This window comes from Rattus norvegicus, chromosome 5, assembly GCF_021556685.1.
Source record: "Rattus norvegicus strain SHRSP/BbbUtx chromosome 5, alternate assembly SHRSP_T2T, whole genome shotgun sequence".
NCBI lineage: Eukaryota > Metazoa > Chordata > Mammalia > Rodentia > Muridae > Rattus > Rattus norvegicus.
Window position 1 is genome coordinate 46490250 of NC_141538.1, and position 21980 is coordinate 46512229.

Below are 21980 nucleotides of genomic sequence, written 5' to 3' on the forward strand. Positions count from 1 at the left end.
TGAGGTGTGTTTCCTGTTTTCAGCAAAATACTGGGTACTCTTTATGTATCTTGTCTGTTAGTCTATGTCTTTTTAATTGGGGAATTGCATCAATTGATGTTAAGAGATATTAAGGAATAGTGATTTTTGCTTCCTGTTACTTTCGTTGTTAAAGGTGGTTTGGTTGTCTCTCTTCATCTGGGTTCATTGCAAGGAGATTACTTTCTTGCTTATTCCAAATTGTAGTTTCCCTTCTTGTGTTGGAGGTTTCCATCTAGTATCCTTTTTAGGGTTGGATTTGTGGAAAAATATTGTGTAAATTTGTTTTTGTTATGAAATATCTTGGTTTCCCCATCTATTTTAATTGAGAGTTTTGCTCGATATAGTAGCCTGGGCTGGCATTTGTGTTCCCTTACGGTCAGTATGACATCTGCCCAGGATCTTCGGGCTTTCATAGTCTCTGATTAGAATTCTAGTGTTATTCTCATAGGTCTGCCTTTATATGTTATTTGACCTTTTAATCTTACTGCTTTTAATATTTTTTCTATGTTTTGTGCGTTTAGTGTTTTGACTGCAATGTGACGGGAGGAATTTCTTTTCTGGTCCAATCTATTTGGGGTTCTGCAGGTTTCTTGTACATTTATGGGCATCTTTTTCTTTAGGTTAGGGAGGTTTTCTTCTATAATTTTGTTGAAGATGTTTACTGTCCCTTTAAGTTGGTAGTCTTTGCTCTCTTCTATAGTTAATATACTTAGTTTTGAAAATCTCATTGTGTCCTGGATTTCCTGGATGTTTTAGGTTAAGGGCTTTGTATGTTTTACATTAGTTTTGACAGTTGTGCCAATGTTTTCTATGGTATCTTCTGCCCCTAAGTTTCTTTCTTCAATTTCTTATGTTCTGTTGGTGATGTTTGTGTCTATGACTCCAGATTTCTTTCTTAGATTTTCTGTCACCATGGTTGTCTCCCTTTTTGAATTCTTTATTGTTTCTATTTCCATTTGTTAATCTTGTTCAATTCCTTCACCTGTTTTGTTGTGTTTTCCTGCAATTCTTTAAGGGATTTTTATGTTTCCTCTTTAAGGCCTTCTACTTGTTTACCTGTGCTGTCCTGTATTTCTTTAAGGGAGATACTTTTGTCCTGAAAATGCTCTATCATCATTAGGTGATATGATTTTAAATCCAAAGTTTGCTTCGCTAGTGTGTTTTGGTATCTAGTATTTGCTTTGGTGGGAGAACTGGGCTCTGATGATGCCAAGTTGTCTTGGTTTCTGTTGCTTAAGTTCCTGTGCTTGCTTCTGGTCATCAGGTAGTCTCTTGTGTTAGCTTGGTTTGCTGTGTCTGACAATGGCTTGACCCTCCTGTAAGCCTGTGTGTCAGCATGCCTGTAGCTCTCTTTTCCTTGAGCTGGATCTGGTAACAGAGAGCTGCTCCTGGGTTTGTGTGTATTGAAGCCTTCAGGTGGCTAACTTGGAGCAGAAGAGTTTATCTTAAGTCTCTTCTCGGGTCTGTCAGAGCTCCTAGTGCCTGGCTTTCAGCTCTGGGCTCAGGCAGATACTGAAAGTGTCCTGCCTCTGATTGCTCCTAGTTTCCTGTGCCCATTAGGCACAGAGAGCACTAGGCATGTTCCTCTTGGGCCAGGAATGTGAGCAGTAGTTGTCTTCTCTCAGCTCTCAGGATTGTTCATACTTCTGATAGTCTATCTCTCTTCCTCATGGGATCTGGGTACAGAGAGCTGTGGCACTGGTTAAGTTCTGGGCTCAGGCAGAAACTGGGAACCTAGGGATCTTACAGCCTGTTTTGCAGTCTGGCTTGTCTCAGATTCTTCTTTCATCATCAACTCTCCTAATCTGTAAATTACTTTTATTGCTTACCCTGGCATGCATGGGCCTATGGAATCCTGTGACTTTCGTGAACTTCATTTTTTATTGTTTCATTTATTTACATTCCAAATGCTTTCTGCCTACTGCTCCCACCTCCCTGAATTCTTCACCTCATCCCCTTCACTTGTGAATTGTGTCCCCTGACTCAAATCACTCCTTTAACCCTGCCATCCACTATCCCTGAGGCATCAATTCTCTAAAGGATTAGTTAGGCTCCTTCTCTATCAAGGAAGCCTAGCAAGGCAGCCCTTTGCTGCACATGCACCAGGGACCTCTGATCAGTCCTTAAGTACCCTGGTCATTTCTTTGATCACCCTTGTACTCTGAGAATAATTTCATATGGAAGAGGTGAGTCTGTCACTACTCCAGTTCAAATGTATAGGTATTGTCAATTTCATCAAAGTAAGTCCTTAAATGAAACATCTATATATTGTTTATTTTATCGCATGACTCATGAATTTCTGCTGCTGTCGAACCACATAGTCTTTTTTTTTTTACTCAGACTTCCTGGATATCTAAGATTGAAACAGTTTTCTTCTGATAGTTATTGAAAGCAGATATTTGTTTATTTCATTTATCTCAATAATAAAGTTATCTCTGATGCACCTTGTGAAAGAATAAACAATAATAATTTCTAAATATTTAGCTTTCATCAACTTACTTTGCTAAAAAACATATGTCAATAGAGCTCAAAATTTTACCTATAATCATTAAAAGTTAAGAAGAGCATTTTTCTAATGTTTCCTTTTGAGAAACAAAACAGAATATGAAACTGCCCTTAGATTTCTCAAATTTTGCAATATAAATATAAACTTATAACGTGGTTTTTGTTATGCTATAACAGTGTATTAATTTTCAGAGTCCTAGGATTTTAAGTGAATAGAATAGAATATTTTTATCATGTTGTGCTATTAAGTTAACAAGGCAGAATGCAGAGCAATTTAATTTTATTCTCTGAAATCATGGAAATATAGTGCATTGGGAAGGAATCCACAGAATGTTATGTTCTTTCCTGCTAGCATAATAGTTTGTGTATTTCCTCAGTGTTAACAGACTTAATGAAAACTGGTAGATGCCTTAGTTACAGGAGTAATATATTTCTTAATTCAATCGTTCATATTACTAGTATAATAGTTGAGGAAGAAAATACAATGGTATTATGTTATGAATATAGTGAAAGTATTTTTTTTAAATCAGGGCTTACAGAGAATAAGTACATTGGTGAGGAGAGAATGGAGGGTTGTATTAGCCTCATTTAACAGTATTCCATTGAGCATGTTCACATCCCCTCCTGGCATAGTTATGAAGCTGGTTCCTGCTGAGTGTATCACTGCACATCATTCTTGTATCTAGGGGGAGAGACGGTTAATGGTTTTACATACCCCTTGCTGTGCTCAGGATCATATGTCATCTCAATCAAGTGTTACAGATAATTACTAATCCTAATAAAGATTCAGCATTGGGAGATTTTATAGAATTGATGTATTTCCAATATATTTAAAATGTACAGCTTTGAGACAAACTTTCCCTGCTAATTAAATAGTGGAGTTGGCCTTATTATTACATCATTTATAGATATTGGAAACTGATCCTGTGGCCGATATCTATATCTTTTCTCTTTCCACTTAAATTCTAGATACTTAATAGAGCCTGAACTTTTGCTCTTCAGGTTTCTCCTCTATGAAACATAAGTACTTCCTTAATGGGACACTGATACCTGAATGGAGAGAAAAAGTTTCAGGAGAAAGCAGATATGAGTTTCTAAATATGTTTTGTTTATATATTGAAGAGTTAAATGCCAACCTTCTAAGACTTTTCTTATCTGAATCATTTCTAATGCTGTGTACCATAAGAACCATGTGGGAATGAAATCTTTTCTATGTTAGTTTCCTTTACTGGAAAAATGATGTGCATATTAAAATTTTATGTGGCTTCATAATGCCGCATCATACATCCTTACTTTTGGTTAACCTATCCTTTACAAATCTTTTTTCCTATAAAAATGTGTCCCCATGTACATTTAAAATTTCAGTTCAAACACCCGCGGATCCGGGCCTGCAGCAGCTCTCTGGTCCCAGACCCCATGGGAGAGAGACCTCACCGCCTAGTCAGGTGGGCACTCCTGAGGCTGCAGAGCAGAAGAGACCACCAACACTGCCCACCCCTGCCCACATCCCTGGCCCAAGAGGAAACTGTATAAGGCCTCTGGGCTCCCGTGGGGGGAGGGCCCAGGAGCGGCAGGACCCCTGCATGAGACACCTCCGGAACCTGAAGGAAACAGACTGGATAAACATTTCTCTGCACCCAAATCCAGTGGGAGGGAGAGCTAAACCTTCAGAGAGGCAGACAAGCCTGGGAAACCAGAAGAGACTGCTCTCTGCACATACATCTCAGACGCCAGAGGAAAACACCAAAGGCCATCTGGAACCCTGATGCACTGAAGCTCCCGGAAAGGGCGGCGAAGATCTTCCTGGTTGCTGCCGCCACAGAGAGGCCGAGGGCAGCACCCCGCAAGCGAACTTGAGCCTCAGGACCACAGGTAAGACCAAATTTCTGCTGCAAGTGACCTGCCTGGTGAACTCAAGACACAGGCCCACAGGAACAGCTGAAGACCTGTAGAGAGGAAAAACTACACGCCCAAAAGCAGAACACTCTGTCCCCATAACTGACTAAAAGAGAGGAAAACAGGTCTACAGCACTCCTGACACAGAGGCTTATAGGACAGTCTAGCCACTGTCAGAAATAGCAGAACAAAGTAACACTAGAGATAATCTGATGGCGAGAGGCAAGTGCAGGAACCCAAGAAACAGAAACCAAGACTACATGGCATCATCGGAGCCCAATTCTCCCACCAAAGCAAACACGGAATATCCGAACACACCAGAAAAGCAAGATCTAGCTTCAAAATCATATTTGATCATGATGCTGGAGGACTTCAAAAAAGACGTGAAGAACTCCCTTAGAGAAACACAGGAAAACATTAATGAACAAGTAGAAGCTAACAGAAAGGAATCGCGAAAATCCCTGAAAGAATTCCAGGAAAACATAAATAAACAAGTAGAAGCCCATAGAGAGGAGACACAAAAAATCCCTGAAAGAATTCCAGGAAAACACAATCAAACAGTTGAAGGAATTAAAAATAGAAATAGAAGCAATCAAGAAAGAACACATGGAAACAACCCTGGATATAGAAAACCAAAAGAAAAGACAAGGAGCTGTAGATACAAGCTTCACCAACAGAATACAAGAGATGGAAGAGAGAATCTCAGGAGCAGAAGATTCCATAGAAATCATTGACTCAACTGTCAAAGATAATGTAAAGCGGAAAAAGCTACTGGTCCAAAACATACAGGAATCCAGGACTCAATGAGAAGATCAAACCTAAGGATAATAGGTATAGAAGAGAGTGAAGACTCCCAGCTCAAAGGACCAGTAAATATCTTCAACAAAATCATAGAAGAAAACTTCCCTAACCTAAAAAAAGAGATACCCATAGGCATACAAGAAGCCTACAGAACTCCAAATAGATTGGACCAGAAAAGAATACCTCCCGTCACATAATTGTCAAAACACCAAACGCACAAAATAAAGAAAGAATATTAAAAGCAGTAAGGGAAAAAGGTCAAGTAACATATAAAGGCAGACCTATCAGAATCACACCAGACTTCGCGCCAGAAACTATGAAGGCCAGAAGATCCTGAACTGATGTCATACAGACCCTAAGAGAACACAAATGCCAGCCCAGGTTACTGTACCTGCAAAACTCTCAATTAACATAGATGGAGAAACCAAGATATTCCATGACAAAACCAAATTTACACAATATCTTTCTACAAATCCAGCACTACAAAGGATAATAAATGGTAAAGCCCAACATAAGGAGGCAAGCTATACCCTAGAAGAAGCAAGAAACTAATCGTCTTGGCAACAAAACAAAGAGAATGAAAGCACACAAACATAACCTCACTTCCAAATATGAATATAACAGGAAGCAATAATCACTATTCCTTAATATCTCTCAACATCAATGGCCTCAATTCCCCAATAAAAAGACATAGATTAACAAACTGGATACGCAAGGAGGACCCTGCATTCTGCTGCCTACAGGAAACACACCTCAGAGACAAAGACAGCCACTACCTCAGAGTGAAAGGCTGGAAAACAAATTTCCAAGCAAATGGTCAGAAGAAGCAAGCTGGAGTAGCCATTCTAATACCAAATAAAATCAATTTCCAACTAAAAGTCATCAAAAAAGATAAGGAAGGACACTTCATATCCACCAAAGGAAAAATCCACCAAGAGGAATTCTCAGTCCTAAATATCTATGCCCCAGATACAAGGGCACCTACATACGTAAAAGAAACCTTACTAAAGCTCAAAACACACATTGCACCTCACACAATAATAGTGGGAGATTTCAACACCCCACTCTCATCAATGGACAGATCATGGAAACAGAAATTAAACAGAGATGTAGACAGACTAGAGAAGTCATGAGCCAAATGGACTTAACGGATATTTATAGAACATTCTATCCTAAAGCAAAAGGATATACTTTCTTCTCAGCTCCTCATGGTACTTTCTCCAAAATTGACCATATAATTGGTCAAAAAACGGGCCTCAACAGGTACAGAAAGATAGAAATAATCCCATGCGTGCTATCGGACCACCACGGCCCAAAACTGGTCTTCAATAACAATAAGGGAAGAATGCCCACATATACGTGGAAATTGAACAATGCTCTACTCAATGATAACCTGATCAAGGAAGAAATAAAGAAAGAAATTAAAAACTTTTTAGAATTTAATGAAAATGAAGGTACAACATACCCAAACTTATGGGACACAATGAAAGCTGTGCTAAGAGGAAAACTCATAGCGCTGAGTGCCTGCAGAAAGAAACAGGAAAGAGCATATGTCAGTAGCTTGACAGCACACGTAAAAGCTCTAGAACAAAAAGAAGCAAATACACCCAGGAGGAGTAGAAGGCAGGAAATAATCAAACTCAGAGCTGAAATCAACCAAGTAGAAACAAAAAGGACCTTAGAAAGAATCAACAGAACCAAAAGTTGGTTCTTTGAGAAAATCAACAAGATAGATAAACCCTTAGCCAGACTAACGAGAGGACACAGAGACTGCGTCCAAATTAACAAAATCAGAAATGAAAAGGGAGACATAACTACAGATTCAGAGGAAATTCAAAAAATCATCAGATCTTACTATAAAAACCTATATTCAACAAAACTTGAAAATCTTCAGGAAATGGACAATTTCCTAGATAGATACCAGGTACCGAAGTTAAATCAGGAACAGATAAACTAGTTAAACAACCCCATAACTCCTAAGGAAATAGAAGCAGTCATTAAAGGTCTCCCAACAAAAAAGAGCCCAGGTCCAGACGGGTTTAGTGCAGAATTCTATCAAACCTTCATAGAAGACCTCATACCAATATTATCCAAACTATTCCACAAAATTGAAACAGATGGATCACTACCAAATACCTTCTACGAAGCCACAAATACTCTTATACCAAACCACACAAAGACACAACAAAGAAAGAGAACTTCAGACCAATTTCCCTTATGAGTATCGACGCAAAAATACTCAACAAAATTCTGGCAAACCGAATTCAAGAGCACATCAAAACAATCATCCACCATAATCAAGTAGGCTTCATCCCAGGCATGCAGGGATGGTTTAATATACGGAAAACCATCAACGTGATCCATTATATAAACAAACTGAAAGAACAGAACCACATGATCATTTCATTAGATGCTGAGAAAGCATTTGACAAAATTCAACACCCCTTCATGATAAAAGTCCTGGAAAGAATAGGAAGTCAAGGCCCATACCTAAACATAGTAAAAGCCATATACAGCAAACCAGTTGCTAACATTAAACTAAATGGAGAGAAACTTGAAGCAATCCCACTAAAATCAGGGACTAGACAAGGCTGCCCACTCTCTCCCTACTTATTGAATATAGTTCTTGAAGTTCTAGCAAGAGCAATCAGACAACAAAAGGAGATCAAGGGGATACAGATCAGAAAAGAAGAGGTCAAAATATCACTATTTGCAGATGACATGATAGTATATTTAAGTGATCCCAAAAGTTCCACCAGACAACTATTAAAGCTGATAAACAACTTCAGCAAAGTGGCTGGGTATAAAATTAACTCCAATAAATCAGTTGCCTTCCTCTATTCAAAAGAGAAACAAGCCGAGAAAGAAATTAGGGAAGCGAAACCCTTCATAATAGACCCAAATAATATAAAGTACCTCAGTGTGACTTTAACCAAGCAAGTAAAAGATCTGTACAATAAGAACTTCAAGACACTGAGGAAAGAAATTGAAGAAGACCTCGGAAGATGGAAAGATCTCCCATGCTCATGGATTGGCAGGATTAATATAGTAAAAATGGCCATTTTACCAAAAGCAATCTACAGATTCAGTGCAATCCCCATCAAAATACCAATTCCAATTCTTCAAAGAGTTAGAACAATTTGCAAATTCATCTGGAATAACAAAAAACCCAGGATAGCTAAAGCTATCCTCAACAATGAAAGGAGTTCAGGGGGAATCACTATCCCTGAACTCAAGCAGTATTACAGAGCAATAGTGATAAAAACTGCATGGTATTGGTCCAGAGACAGGATAGACCAATGGAATAGAATTGAAGACCCAGAAATGAACCCACACACCTATGGTCACTTTATTTTTGACACAGGAGCCAAAACCATCCAATGGAAAAAAGATAGCATTTTCAGCAAATGGTGCTGGTTCAACTGGAGGTCAACATGTAGAAGAATGCAGATCGATCCATGCTTATCACCCTGTACAAAGCTTAAGTCCAAGTGGATCAAGGACCTCCACATCAAACCAGACACACTCCAACTAATAGAAGAAAAACTAGGGAAGCATCTGGAACACATGGGCACTGGAAAAAATTTCCTGAACAAAACAGCAATGGCTTATGGTCTAAGATCAAGAATCGACAACTGGGATCTCATAAAACTGCAAAGCTTCTGTAAGGCAAAGGACACTGTGGTTAGGACGAAACGGCAACCAACAGATTGGGAAAAGATCTTTACCAATCCTACAACAGATAGAGGCCTTATATCCAAAATATACAAAGAACTCAAGAAGTTAGACCGCAGGGAAACAAATAACCCTATTAAAAATGGGGTTCAGAGCTAAACAAAGAATTCACAGCTGAGGAATGCCGAATGGCTGAGAAACACCTAAAGAAATGTTCAACATCTTTAGTCATAAGGGAAATGCAAATCAAAACAACCCTGAGATTTCACCTCACACCAGTGAGAAAGGCTAAGATCAAAAACTCAGGTGACAGCAGATGCTGGCGAGGATGTGGAGAAAGAGTAACACTCCTCCATTGTTGGTGGGATTGCAGACTGGTAAAACCATTCTGGAAATCAGTCTGGAGGTTCCTCAGAAAATTGGACGTTGAACTGCCTGAGGATCCAGCTATACCTCTCTTGGGCATATACCCAAAAGATGCCTCAACATATAAAAGAGACATGTGCTCCACTATGTTCATTGCAGCCTTATTTATAATAGGCAGAAACTGGAAAGAACCCAGATGCCCTTCAACAGAGGAATGGATACAGAAAATGTGGTACATTACTCAGCTATCAAAAACAACGAGTTTATGAAATTCGTAGGCAAATGTTTGGAACTAGAAAATATCATCCTGAGTGAGCTAACCCAATCACAGAAAGACATACATGGTATGCACTCATTGATAAGTGGCTATTAGCCCAAATGCTTGAATTACCCTAGATCCCTAGAACAAACGAAACTCAAGACGGATGATCAAAATGTGAATGCTTCACTCCTTCTTTAAATGAGGAAAAAGAATACCCTTGGCAGGGAAGGGAGAGGCAAAGATTAAAACAGAGACTGAAGGAACACCCATTCAGAGCCTGCCTCACATGTGGCCCATACATATACAGCCACCCAATTAGACAAGATGGATGAAGCAAAGAAGTGCAGACTGACAGGAGCCGGATGTAGATCGCTCCTGAGAGACACAGCCAGAATACAGCAAATACAGAGGCGAATGCCAGCAGCAAGCCACTGAACTGAGAATAGGACCCCCGTTGAAGGAATCAGAGAAAGAACTGGAAGAGCTTGAAGGGGCTCGAGACTCCATATGTACAACAATGTCAAGCAAGCAGAGCTTCCAGGGACTAAGCCACTACCTAAAGACTATACATGGACTGACCCTGGACTCTGACCTCATAGGTAGCAATGAATATCCTAGTAAGAGCACCAGTGGAAGGGGAAGCCCTGTGTCCTGCTAAGACTGAACCCCCAGTGAACTAGACTCTGGGGGGGAGGGCGGCAATAGGGGAGGGTTGGGAGGGGAACACCCATAAGGAAGGGGAGGGGGGAGGGGCATGTTTGCCTGGATACCGGGAAAGGGAATAACACTCAAAATGTATATAAGAAATACTCACGTTAATAAAAAAATATACAATCATAAAAAAAACCAAAAAACAAAAAAAAAAAAACTTCAGTTCCCCGTACCTTTCACCCTTCTTTCATATTATATGTGCCCCACTATTCCTTCCCTCCTCATTGTATTTTTCTTTAACTTTGGTGACAAAGTCACAGGTTCTCAATTAAATTTTTATGCACATATCACTCTGATGACTCTTACCAGGCTCTCCTTTCCTCAGCAACAACTCTCTATTATGTTTTTAGAACTTTCAACACCTCATATTCTCTTCTGCTTCTCTTTTCATTTTTATTCTATTACTATTCCCTTTTTTGTCTTCCTAGACTTTTTTATATTCTGTATTTTAAACAAAGTAGTGTTTCAAATTGTAGCACACACATGAAGGAGAACTTGTGACATTTACTATTGGGGGACCTCACTCAGTATAACTTTTTCCAATTTCTTGCATTTATTTACAAGCATAATTTTATGGCTGAGTAATAATCGTGTATGTGTGTGTGAGTGTGTGTTTGATTTATTTTTTCTTATTTATTTCTAGTTGATTGACACATAGATTTATTTTAGTTATTAGCTACTGTGAATAAAGCAGTAATAAGCATGGATAGACAACTTTCTATTGAGGAAAGTTAAAAATCCATTGGGAAAACAATAAGAATTGTACCTGGGTCATAATGTAAATCTGTTTCAGGTTTATACTTTTTAAAAGAGATTATCCAGACTGATTTCCAGGGTGGCTATATTAGTTTGAACTACAAAACACAGCATAGAAGTGTTCCTCTTTTTGTTATATTCACACCAATATTTGCCATTTGTAATGATCATTTTTTCAGAGAGAGGTGATATTGAATGCTAAAATGGTTTTAATTTGTACCTTTCACAATCTCTTATGAAGATAAATAAATATTATACTGTTCATTACATATTGGTATTTCTGTTTTTGAGAACTTTTTGTTCTTTTCGGTTATTATTTTGTTTTGTTTTGTTTTCTTTTCTTTTCTTTTTTTTTGGAGCTGGGGACCGAACCCAGGGCCTTGCGCTTGCTAGGCAAGCACTCTACCACTGAGCTAAATCCCCAACCCCTTTTGTTTTTGTTTTAATGTTTAGTTCTCTCTCTCTCTCTCTCTCTCTCTCTCTCTCTCTCTCTCTCTCTCTCTCTGTGTGTGTGTGTGTGTGTGTGTTTGTAGGCTTGTGTGTATATGCACATGAAAGAGAGAGAGAGAGAGAGAGTTGTTATATCAGACAGGTTCTCACTGTGCAGCTCTGGCTGCTCTGGAGAGTACTACATATACCATGTAGACTCCAAATGCATGAGGGTCTCCTGTCTTTGCCTCCCATATGGTGGTCTTCAAATCAAGAGATCAAGAGCCATCATTTGTGTCTAGCTTACTTGGTTCTTAATTCAGAGTTCAATTAAAAGAAATTAAATAGTAGTTAGCTATAAATGAGAACTCTGTACACACACACACACACACACACACACACACACACACACCATGGAAAGTGACAGAAAATGTTGCAGGGGTCAAAGGACTTGGAGGTGTGTAATAAAATGCTGCCCTGCAGAGATGACAAAGCTATTGTACCTTCATTAAACATTCACTAGATCAGTTTAAAAAAAAAGGAGTGGGAAAGAATTCCTGAGGTCCCACTCCTAGCACCGGAATTATCTTAAGTTGATGTCTTTTGGGGAAGGAAGAGTAATATTTTTTATGATACACTGATGAATGGCCATGCCACAATAAATAAAGCCACAGTATGTAGGCAAGAGCAGTAATTTGTACCCAATGGGTCAAAAAATAAGACATGAGTAAGTAACTATGAAAAAGAGATCATGATGTTGGAAAGACTGTATTAGAAGAGATGCCTGAAGGACATTACAAGGAATATTATGAAGAGGATATATTAAATATACATGAATAATATCTTTCATGGGTAAAATATGAGTGAATACTTTTTATTTTATAAAACAAAAAATATTTCAATGAGTAATGAAAAGATTTTTGATTATGTAAATTTAAAAAATACAAATAATCAATTACCTATCAATGCAAGTCAAAAATCAAACCTTGTGGATTGGCAAGATGACATAGTGGGTAAATGTACTTGACACCAAGTCTATAAACCATAATACCATCTCTCAAACAAACATAGATAAATAAAATAACTGCCTCCTTGATGTTGTCCTCAGACATCCACTTGCATGCAATGATGAGCTTGTACACATAAGTATACAGAAAGGTACACAAATATACACAGATATACATTCACAATCAATCAACTAATCAATGTAAATAAACTAATTTGAAAAACTAATGTTAGTCTATAATAGTCAAGTGAATATGTAGTTTTATCTTTGTTCAACTCATATTTTTTGGAATATTTAATGTACCAACATGAGCAAGTAACTTACTTCTATATTGCCTCCTTTCTAGGATGAAATTTAGAAAACATAAATAGTGCCATAATTTATTTTAAAAATGTATTAAATATCATAATATTATCATTTTCTATAAGAGCATTTACTTAACTATTTTTGATGAGAGAAGAGAGAAACATGTAAGATGTGTCATTGGTATACTTTCATATTTTTATTTATAGTGCATATGCTCAAAGAATTGTATCAACTTTTTTTAAAGATTTGTTTTTTTTAATTATGGAGTGTCCTGCCTGCATATATGCGTATAAGCCAGAAAATGGCTCAAAGATCCCATCACAGATGCTTATGACCCACGATGTGGTTGCTGCGAATTGAACTCAGGACCTCTGGAAGAACAGTCAGTGCTCTTAAACAGTGAGACATCTCTCCAGCCTGCATCAACCCTTTTTATATTAGTATATTTATAATTAGTCTTCCTGTTATTTGCACTGTGGTAAAAGATAAGATTTAAGGATTGTGTTCTGATCCTTTTTATTTTGCGGTGTATCTAGTGTTTGCAAAATATTGGATCCAGAAATCCTATTATGCTCTATTTTTAGGATGCTTAAATCCCAAAAGGTGTAGCATTTGTAGTCAGCCTACACACACACACACACACACACACACACACACACACACATATATATATATATATATATATATATATATATATAACCACATATTCACTTAACTATTATATACAAACATCAATTTTTCAAATCAGCTTTATTTACATTGATTACTTGATTGATTGTGAATACACACACACACACACACACACACGCACACACACATACACGGAGTAATAAATACAAAGTAGTTGCTACATAAATGTTATCTTTCTGGTACTGCTTTGAAAAACAAGAGGTGAAATCTGGAAAGGAGATAACATTAAAATGTAAATTCAAAAAGCCACCTATAGCTGATAAGCAACTTACTTTAGCAAAGTGACTGGATATTAAATTAACTCAAACAAATCAGTAGCCTTCCTCTACTCAAAGGATAAAGAGGCTGAAAAAGAATTTTGAAAAACAACACCCTTCACAATCGTCACAAATAATGTAAAATACCTTGAGGTTGCTCTAACCAAGTATGTGAAAGACCTAGAACTTCAAGACTCTGAAGAAAGAAATTGAAGACAATCTCAGAAGATGGAAAGATCTCCTATGCACATGGATTGGCAAGATTAATATAGTAAAAATGTCCATTTGCCAAAAGCAATCTACAGATTCAATCCAACCCCCATCAAAATCCCAATAATTTTTCACAGAATTAGAAAGAACAGTTTGCAAATTCATTTGGAATAACCAAAAACCCAGGATAGCAAAAACTGTACTCAATAACGAAAGAACTTCTGAGGGAATTACCATCCCTAACCTCCAGCACTTTACAGAGCAATAGTGATAAAAACTATATAGTACTGGTGCAGAGACAGGCAGGTAGATCAATGGAATAGAATCGAAGACCCCGAAATGAATGCACACACCTATGTTCACTTGATCTTTGACAAAGGAACTAAACCATCCAGTGGAAAAAAAAGACAGCATTTTCAACAAATGGTGCTGGTTCAACTAAAGGTCAGCATATAGAAGAATGCAAATCGATCCCTTCTTATGACCCTGTAGAAAGGTAAATTCCAAGTGGATCAAGCACCTCCACATAAGATCAGATACACTGAAGCTAATAGAAGAGTAAGTCGTCAAGAGTCTCCAACACATGGACATAGAGAAAATTTTTCTGAGCAGAACATCAATGCCTTATGCTCTAATAACAAGAATTAACAAATGGAATCTCTGAAAATTGCAAAGATTCCGTGGGACAAAGGACCATAGCAATAATGGACAAAATGGCAACCAACATATTGGAAAAAGATATTTACCAATCCTACATCCCATAGATAGTTAATATCCAATATATACAAATAAATCAAGAAGACTCCAGAGAATCAAATAATTCTATCACAAATGGGATACAGAGCCAAACAAAGATTTCTCAGCTGAGAAATACCTAATGGCTGAGAAGTACCTAAAGATATGTTCAACATCCTTAGTCATCAAGGAAATGCAAATCAAAATCCTGCGATTCCATCTCACACCAATTACAATGGTTGTGATAAAAAATTTGGGTGACAACAGATGATGCTGAGGATGAGGAGAAAGTGGCACACTTCTCCATTGTTGGTGGGATTGCAAGCTGTTACAGCAACTCAGAAAATCATTCTAGTGATTCCTCAGAAAATTGGACATAATAGTACCTGACCCAGCAATTCCACTTCTGGGCCCAGACTCAAAGATGCCCCAACATATAACAAGAACACATGCTCCACTATGTTCATAGCAGTCTTATTTATAATAGGCAGAAACTGGAAAGAACACAGATGTCCTTCAAGAGAGGAATGGTTACAGAAAATAACAATGACTTCATGAAATTCTTAGGCAAATGGATGAAACTAGAATTTGCCATCCTGAGTGACGTAACCCAATCTCAAATGAACACACATGGCATACACTCACTGATAAGCAGCCATTTGCCCAAAAGTTGAGACTACCCAAGATACAATTCACAAACTACAGGAAGCTCAAGAAAAAGAAAGACCTAAGTGTGGATACTTCAGTCCTTCTTAGAAGGGGAAAGAGAAGTATTCACAGAAGGAAATATGGAGACAAAGTGTAAAGCAGAGACTGAAAGGCCATCAAGAGACTGCCCCACATGGTGATGTATTCCATATACAGCCAACAAACAAAGACAATATTGCAGATGCCAAGAAGTGCATGCTGACAGAAGTCAGATATTACTGTCTGTTGAGAGGCTTTGCCAGATCCTTACAAATACAGAAGTATACTCTCACAGACTACCATTGAATTGAGAACAGGATTTCCAGTGGAGGAGATAAAGGACTGAAGTAGCTGTATGGTTTTGCATCCCCATAGGAAGAACAACAATATCAACAAACTAGACCCCCCCCCCAAGAGCTCCCAGGGACTAAATTATCATCCTTAGAGAACATAGAGATGGACCTATGGCTCCATCTACATATGTAGCAGGCATCAATGGGAAGACAGTCCTTTCGTCCTGTCAAAGCTTGATGCCCCAGTGTAGGGGACTGTCAGGGTGGGGAGGTTAGAGGAAGTGGGTGGGTGGGTGGGTAAAGGACTATTCTCATAGAAGCGGGGGGTGGGGTGGATTGCAGGTTTCTGGGGGGGAAACTGGGAAATGGGATAACATTTAAGATGTAAAATTTAAAATACAATTAAAAATATCAAGCAAAGAAAAAATACTAAAAACATTGGCATTTGTTTTCTAGTTTTTTAACTTTTGTTGGTTGCATCTGTGAATATTAAACTGTAAATATGGAAGACAGGTACTATCAATCTTAATAATTAAAAGCTACTGTCATTGTATAGCATACTGAGTTTGGCTATAAATTTATTATGTATTTCAGCTAATTTTTTAATGATTCTGAGATAATAAAGCAAGTCAAACATGCAATGGACACTTGGGATGAGCTTCACATAAAATATGGTAATTTCAGCCTTTGTTATTTTCTTTATCCTTCTTCATCTTGTTTGCTTACAAATTAAATAGTACATTCGACTTTGAAAGCTAAAGGCATATTTCTTCATTTGTGCTTCTATTTTTTTCATTAATCACTTAGTGAAACAAATTTACGTGTAGTGTAAACTAATCCTGATAAAGAACAATGAATCATAAGCGAACCAACATGTCTACCTTTCACTAAGAAAAATGTATAGATATGTGTAATTTTAAGTAAACAAGCTCCGACCTTTAGCTCATACCTTGTCTGGTGCTTCTGGCTTAGCTCTGCCAATAGACAGCTACTGTGTTTTCCAGGAGCTCAGATTACACTCCCAGACTTACACTCAGGGTTTATTTTCACCAAGCCACCATCAACAACCTGCCTTCTATCTATCTCTGAGCACCTTTGACAGCTTTATTAATTTAGAACTTTCAGATAGCTCAATTCCTGAGCACAAAATCTCCTGCCTTAAACTTATTAGCTAGTCTATGTCAGACAGCCTCCACCCACCTGCTTGGTTGACCACCAGTGGTGGAGAACAAAGTTCCAGTTTCCCCAAGGTCTTACATGACTACTATTTTTTTCTTATTCCTAAGCCTGACTGAGAAATCCCCTTCCTTTTCCTCAGGTCTCCTTTTCCTCCTGAGACCTTTAGCCTTTTCCCAAAAATTGGCTCCTACCTTCTTTATTGACACAATCAAGAACCAATTAGGAAATCAGTACCTCCCCATACATTGAGAAAATATTACAAAGTACATACTAAATATATTAGGATGCTGATAATTTTGGTAATTTCCTAAGATAATTTTTGTCAAATTATTGTATTGTCTTATGAATAAGCAGATTTTGAGCTTTTGAGTATGAGGGATACTAAAAACAAACAAACAAAAAACTCACAATGTACAATTTTGTAGAAGTTGAAGGTACTGTAGTATATGATTCCAGGTTATATCTTTCTGTTTTGAGTGAGGTCACTAAAAATTTCAGCTGAATATGATAGGCTACCTTAAAACATCCCTATGGGAAAGCTATACCAGAGAACTTGCCAATCAGACATTTAGCCCAAACTCTAGTGGAGAAAATCTGCTTAACCACAGGCAGCATTGACAAGGCCAGAGACGAAATTGAAACTAAGAAACAAAATACACAGGCAAAATCAACAACATGTAACACAACATATCCCCATCTGAACCCAAGTATCCTACTAAAGTAAGCCCTGCATGATTCACTGCAGCAGAAGCACAAGAAAAAGACCTTAAATACATTGATAAATTCTTTTTAAAAAGCAAAAAAAAAACCACCAATATACAGTCAAAAGAAATTACTGAACTGACCAAGCCCAGAAAAAAGAAAAATAGAAAAACTAAAGAAAACCAAAACAGAGGAAATTCTAGAAATAATCTATCTAGAACAGAAAACATGAACTATAGACACAAGTATCAACAACAGGAAAAAAAGACAGAAATAAAAAACTCAAGTGTTGAAGTCATGATACAAAAACAGATATATCAGTCAGAGAAAAATGAAACTAAAATATTCTACACAAAAACATCTAGGAAATCTGAAACACTGTGAAATAATCAAACCTAACAAAAATAGGAATGGATACAGAAGACAACAGATGTAGAAAATATTTTCAACACCATGAAAGAAAAAGTCCCTAACCAAAGGAGGACAAGCCTCTAGAGATACAAGAAATTTATAGAATACAAAATGCAATGGACCAGAAATATATGTTCCCTCATCTCAAAATAATCAAAATACTAAACAGTCAAAAGATATAATATTAAAATTTTTAAGGGAAATATAAAAAAGTAACATATAAAGGCTGACCAATGTGAATTACACTCAACTTCCTAATGTTAATTTAAAAGCCAGAAAAGCATAGACACATACCCTACAGATTCAAGAGACCATAAATTTTAATCCAAATTACTCTAACCAGAAAGACATTTAAACTTCATAGATCAAGAAAAGAAGATATCATATTAAGACAAATTTAAACCCTATATATCTGCAAAACCAGACTACCAAAGATATTGAAAGAAAAACTCCATGCACAAAAGGTTAACTACACCCATGAAATAATAATAAAGAAATAATCTCAGACCAGCAAAGTCAAAAGGACCAAAGCACATACCTGTATACCACCACCACCACCAATAACAATAGTTGAAAACTAATAGAAATAAACAAACATTAGTCATTAATATTTCACAATATCCTTGGACTAAATTCCCTTAAAAAAAAAGACAATGGAGTAACAGTAGTAACAGAATGAATGAAATAACCGGATCCATTTTTCTGTTGCATAAAGAAACACATCTCAGCATCAAAGGCTGAAATGGTAATCACAGGATAGGATTCTACCCAGCAAAGATTACAAAATCAGGCAGATCTCTGAATTCTTTTTCAGTGTGAAATGAAAAGGAATGTTGGTTAGGATGGTTAGCAGGAAACCTGTAAAAAGGGACCGACTTAATTTGTTAATAAAAGTGGCCCTTTGGTCTGCATAAGATTAGCTAGCAGATAGTAACAGCAGGTCTTTTTAGATTATTTATTTATTTATTTATTTATTTATTTATTTATTTATTTATTGTAATAGCTGAGTTGTCTGGAAATCTCTGGGGCATGATTTTCTATAAAATCCACCTTGGGAGCCATCTTGAGGTTCCAAGGCCTGACACTATTAATTATGTTATGCTGTGCTTATAGACAGGAATCTAGCATGGCCATTCTTTTAGAGGCTCAACAAGCAACTGACTGAGACAGATACAGATACTCACACCCAACCATTGGACTAAAGTCAGGGAAATCTGTAGTCAAATTAGGTAAAGGTTGGAAAAACTGAGGAGGAAGGCAACCCCTAGGAAGACCAACAGTCTCAATTAACCAATACCCCTGTCATCTCTCAGATACTGAACCACCAAAAAGGCAGCATACACTAGCTGGTTGGAGGCCACCAACACATTTACAGTAGATGACTGCCTTGTCTGGCCTCAGTTGGAGAGGACACGCAAAACCCTCAGGAGACTTGAAGTCTCAGGGACTGGGGGGACCTGACAGTTGGGGCATCCTCTTAGACACGGAGGTGAGGAGGAATGGGATGAGGAACTGTGGAAGGGCAGACTAACAGCAAGGCAATGGCTGGACTCTATGAAAATATAAAAATAAAAGTAATTAAAAAACACACAAAAAAATGGAAAGATAAAAGAAAAAATCTAAGAATTTTGTACAGCAGCTTTTCTGACCGGTTGGAAAATCCATGAACTATCCAAAATCTTTTAGAATTTCTGCCTAGCAAGTGTGTTGTCTTAAGCAAAGAGAGCTGTATTGACAGTGTGAGAGGGAGAGAGGGAGAGAGGGAGAGGAAGAGGGAGATGGGGAGGGGAAGGGGAAGTGGGAGGTCTAAAGCAGAAAGCTGTCTCAAGCAGACTGCACCCTCAAGACCTATTTACAGAGAGCTGTCTAGGGAGCTCTCTGGAGCAAAACACAGGTCATGAGCTTGAATCCACAATTTGACTTCAAGTTGTTTGTCTCACCCCCTCCAAGATATCCCTTCTCTTTAGAACCCTTCTATAAGCCAAGGTAGTTCTCTGGGATCCTTAGGTCAAGATGCATGGCTATGTGACAGAGTACTTATATAGCATGCATATTTTCATTTAGTCCTAGATTCAATCCCTAGCACAGTAAGTGACACATTAATAAATATATTTCCTTTTCTGTTTAGTGTCGGACAGTGGAAGACTTGGTACTTGAGCCTATAATTTGGATTTGTTTTCTGATAGTAACACATTGTGCCTTTATCACCAGTGATATAGAGGAAGAAAATGCAGCTGCAGGCCTGACTCTGCTACAAACTACACCTCCTTAAGAATAACAGTTCCCCTCTTTGGGCCAAGTTTTGTTATCTATAAAATAAAGATGATTTATATAATCATCAAAAATATCAGGAACATGTAAGAGGTACATTAAAAATATTCAAAATACTTAGCTATTAGGGCAATGCAAACTAAAACTACTTTGATTTCCATTTAATACTTGTCATAATGACTAAGATCAATAACAGAAGTGACAGCTCATGCTAGAAAGGATGTGGAGCAAAGGAAATATTCCTCTATTGCTGATGAGAGTTCAAACTTACATGACTACTGTAAAAATAAATATGGTAGTTCTTCTGAAAATTGGGATCTCCAGAACAAGCTATGTAATTCTTGGAGGTTTACCCAAAACATACTCCATACTACCACAACATCAAGTAACAAATTATGTTCATAGTGGCTTCATTCATAATAGCAAAGCCTCAACTGATGAATGGATAAAGAAGATATGGTTCATTTACACAATGGTGTAAATGTAGCTGTTAAAAAGCAATTGCAACATGAAATTTGAAGGCAAATGGATGGAATTAGTAAAAATTATCACAAGTGGGCTAACGCAGACACAGTAATACAAATATGGTATGTACCCACGAGTGGATATTAGGTGCAAAGTAAAACATAAACATGCTATAATTTATAGGTCCAGAAATGCTCTGTAAAATGGAAGATTCTAAACAGGAAGCATGGATATCACTGGGAAGGGGAAATAAAATTGATTTTGTGGTTGGATTGGTATGCCAGTGGGGATGGAAAGAGGAATAATCAGATGAGGCTTGAATGTGGGGAAAGAGTACTAGAAGAGGAAATAGCAACTGGAGACCTTTGGGGGAGGGGGCAGTTGTAGAGAATAAGTCCAGGAGAAACGGTAAGAATTTTATGAGGGTCACACCAAAGAGGTCTGCTAGTAAGAGAAGATTTGAAGTCTGAATCAACTAGACTCTTTAACCAGGAAAAGCTTCCAGAAGTGGGACACCAGCTACAAGATCATCAACCTATAATCTATCCCACCTGTAAAATATATTGGAACAAATTAGGTAGAGACCCGGTTGTAACAGCCAACAAATGATGGGTCTAATTTGAGGCCCACACCTACGAGAAGGTGGACATTCCTTACACTTCCTGAAAGAACAGCAATCAAAGGCTGGATAGCCCAGAGACCTATGATAGAAAAGGAAAAGATCAATAGAATGTTTCCTAAGTGACATCCATATATGTTCATAGAAAATTTCTTAAGCAAATCATCATCAAAGAGGCTATGACAGGCAGCTGATGGAAGCAGATGTAAAGAGCCACAGCCAAACATTAGGTAGAAAGTCCAAAATGTTCTCTAACTAGTCGCTCCTACTTGGTAGTAGGAGAAGCCCAAGAAAAGAGATAATATAAGAGACAGAGTGGCCAAATATAACAGGACAACACAGCCAGCCTCAAATAAGTAGGTCCTATAGGGGCTCACAGAAACTGAAGCTCATATCACAGAGTCAGCATAGTTTTTTGCTAGATACTCTACATATGTTATGGTGATTAGCTTGTCTGTTTTTGAGAAATTCTCAACAATGGAAGAGTAGTTGTGTCTGTCTCTTTCTTCTGCTATTGACACCCTTTCCTCCTGCTGTAGCCTGTTGGGGAACATACATGAAGACCAAGATACACATTTGATAAATATGTGCAAGGACCTAGGACCAGCCTACGTACATTCTTTGGTTAGTGGTTCAATTTCTGGGAGCCCCCAAGGGTCCAGATTAGTTGATTAGACTCTGTTGATTTTCTTGTGGAGTCCCCAGAGTCCCTCAATTGTTCCCCCAA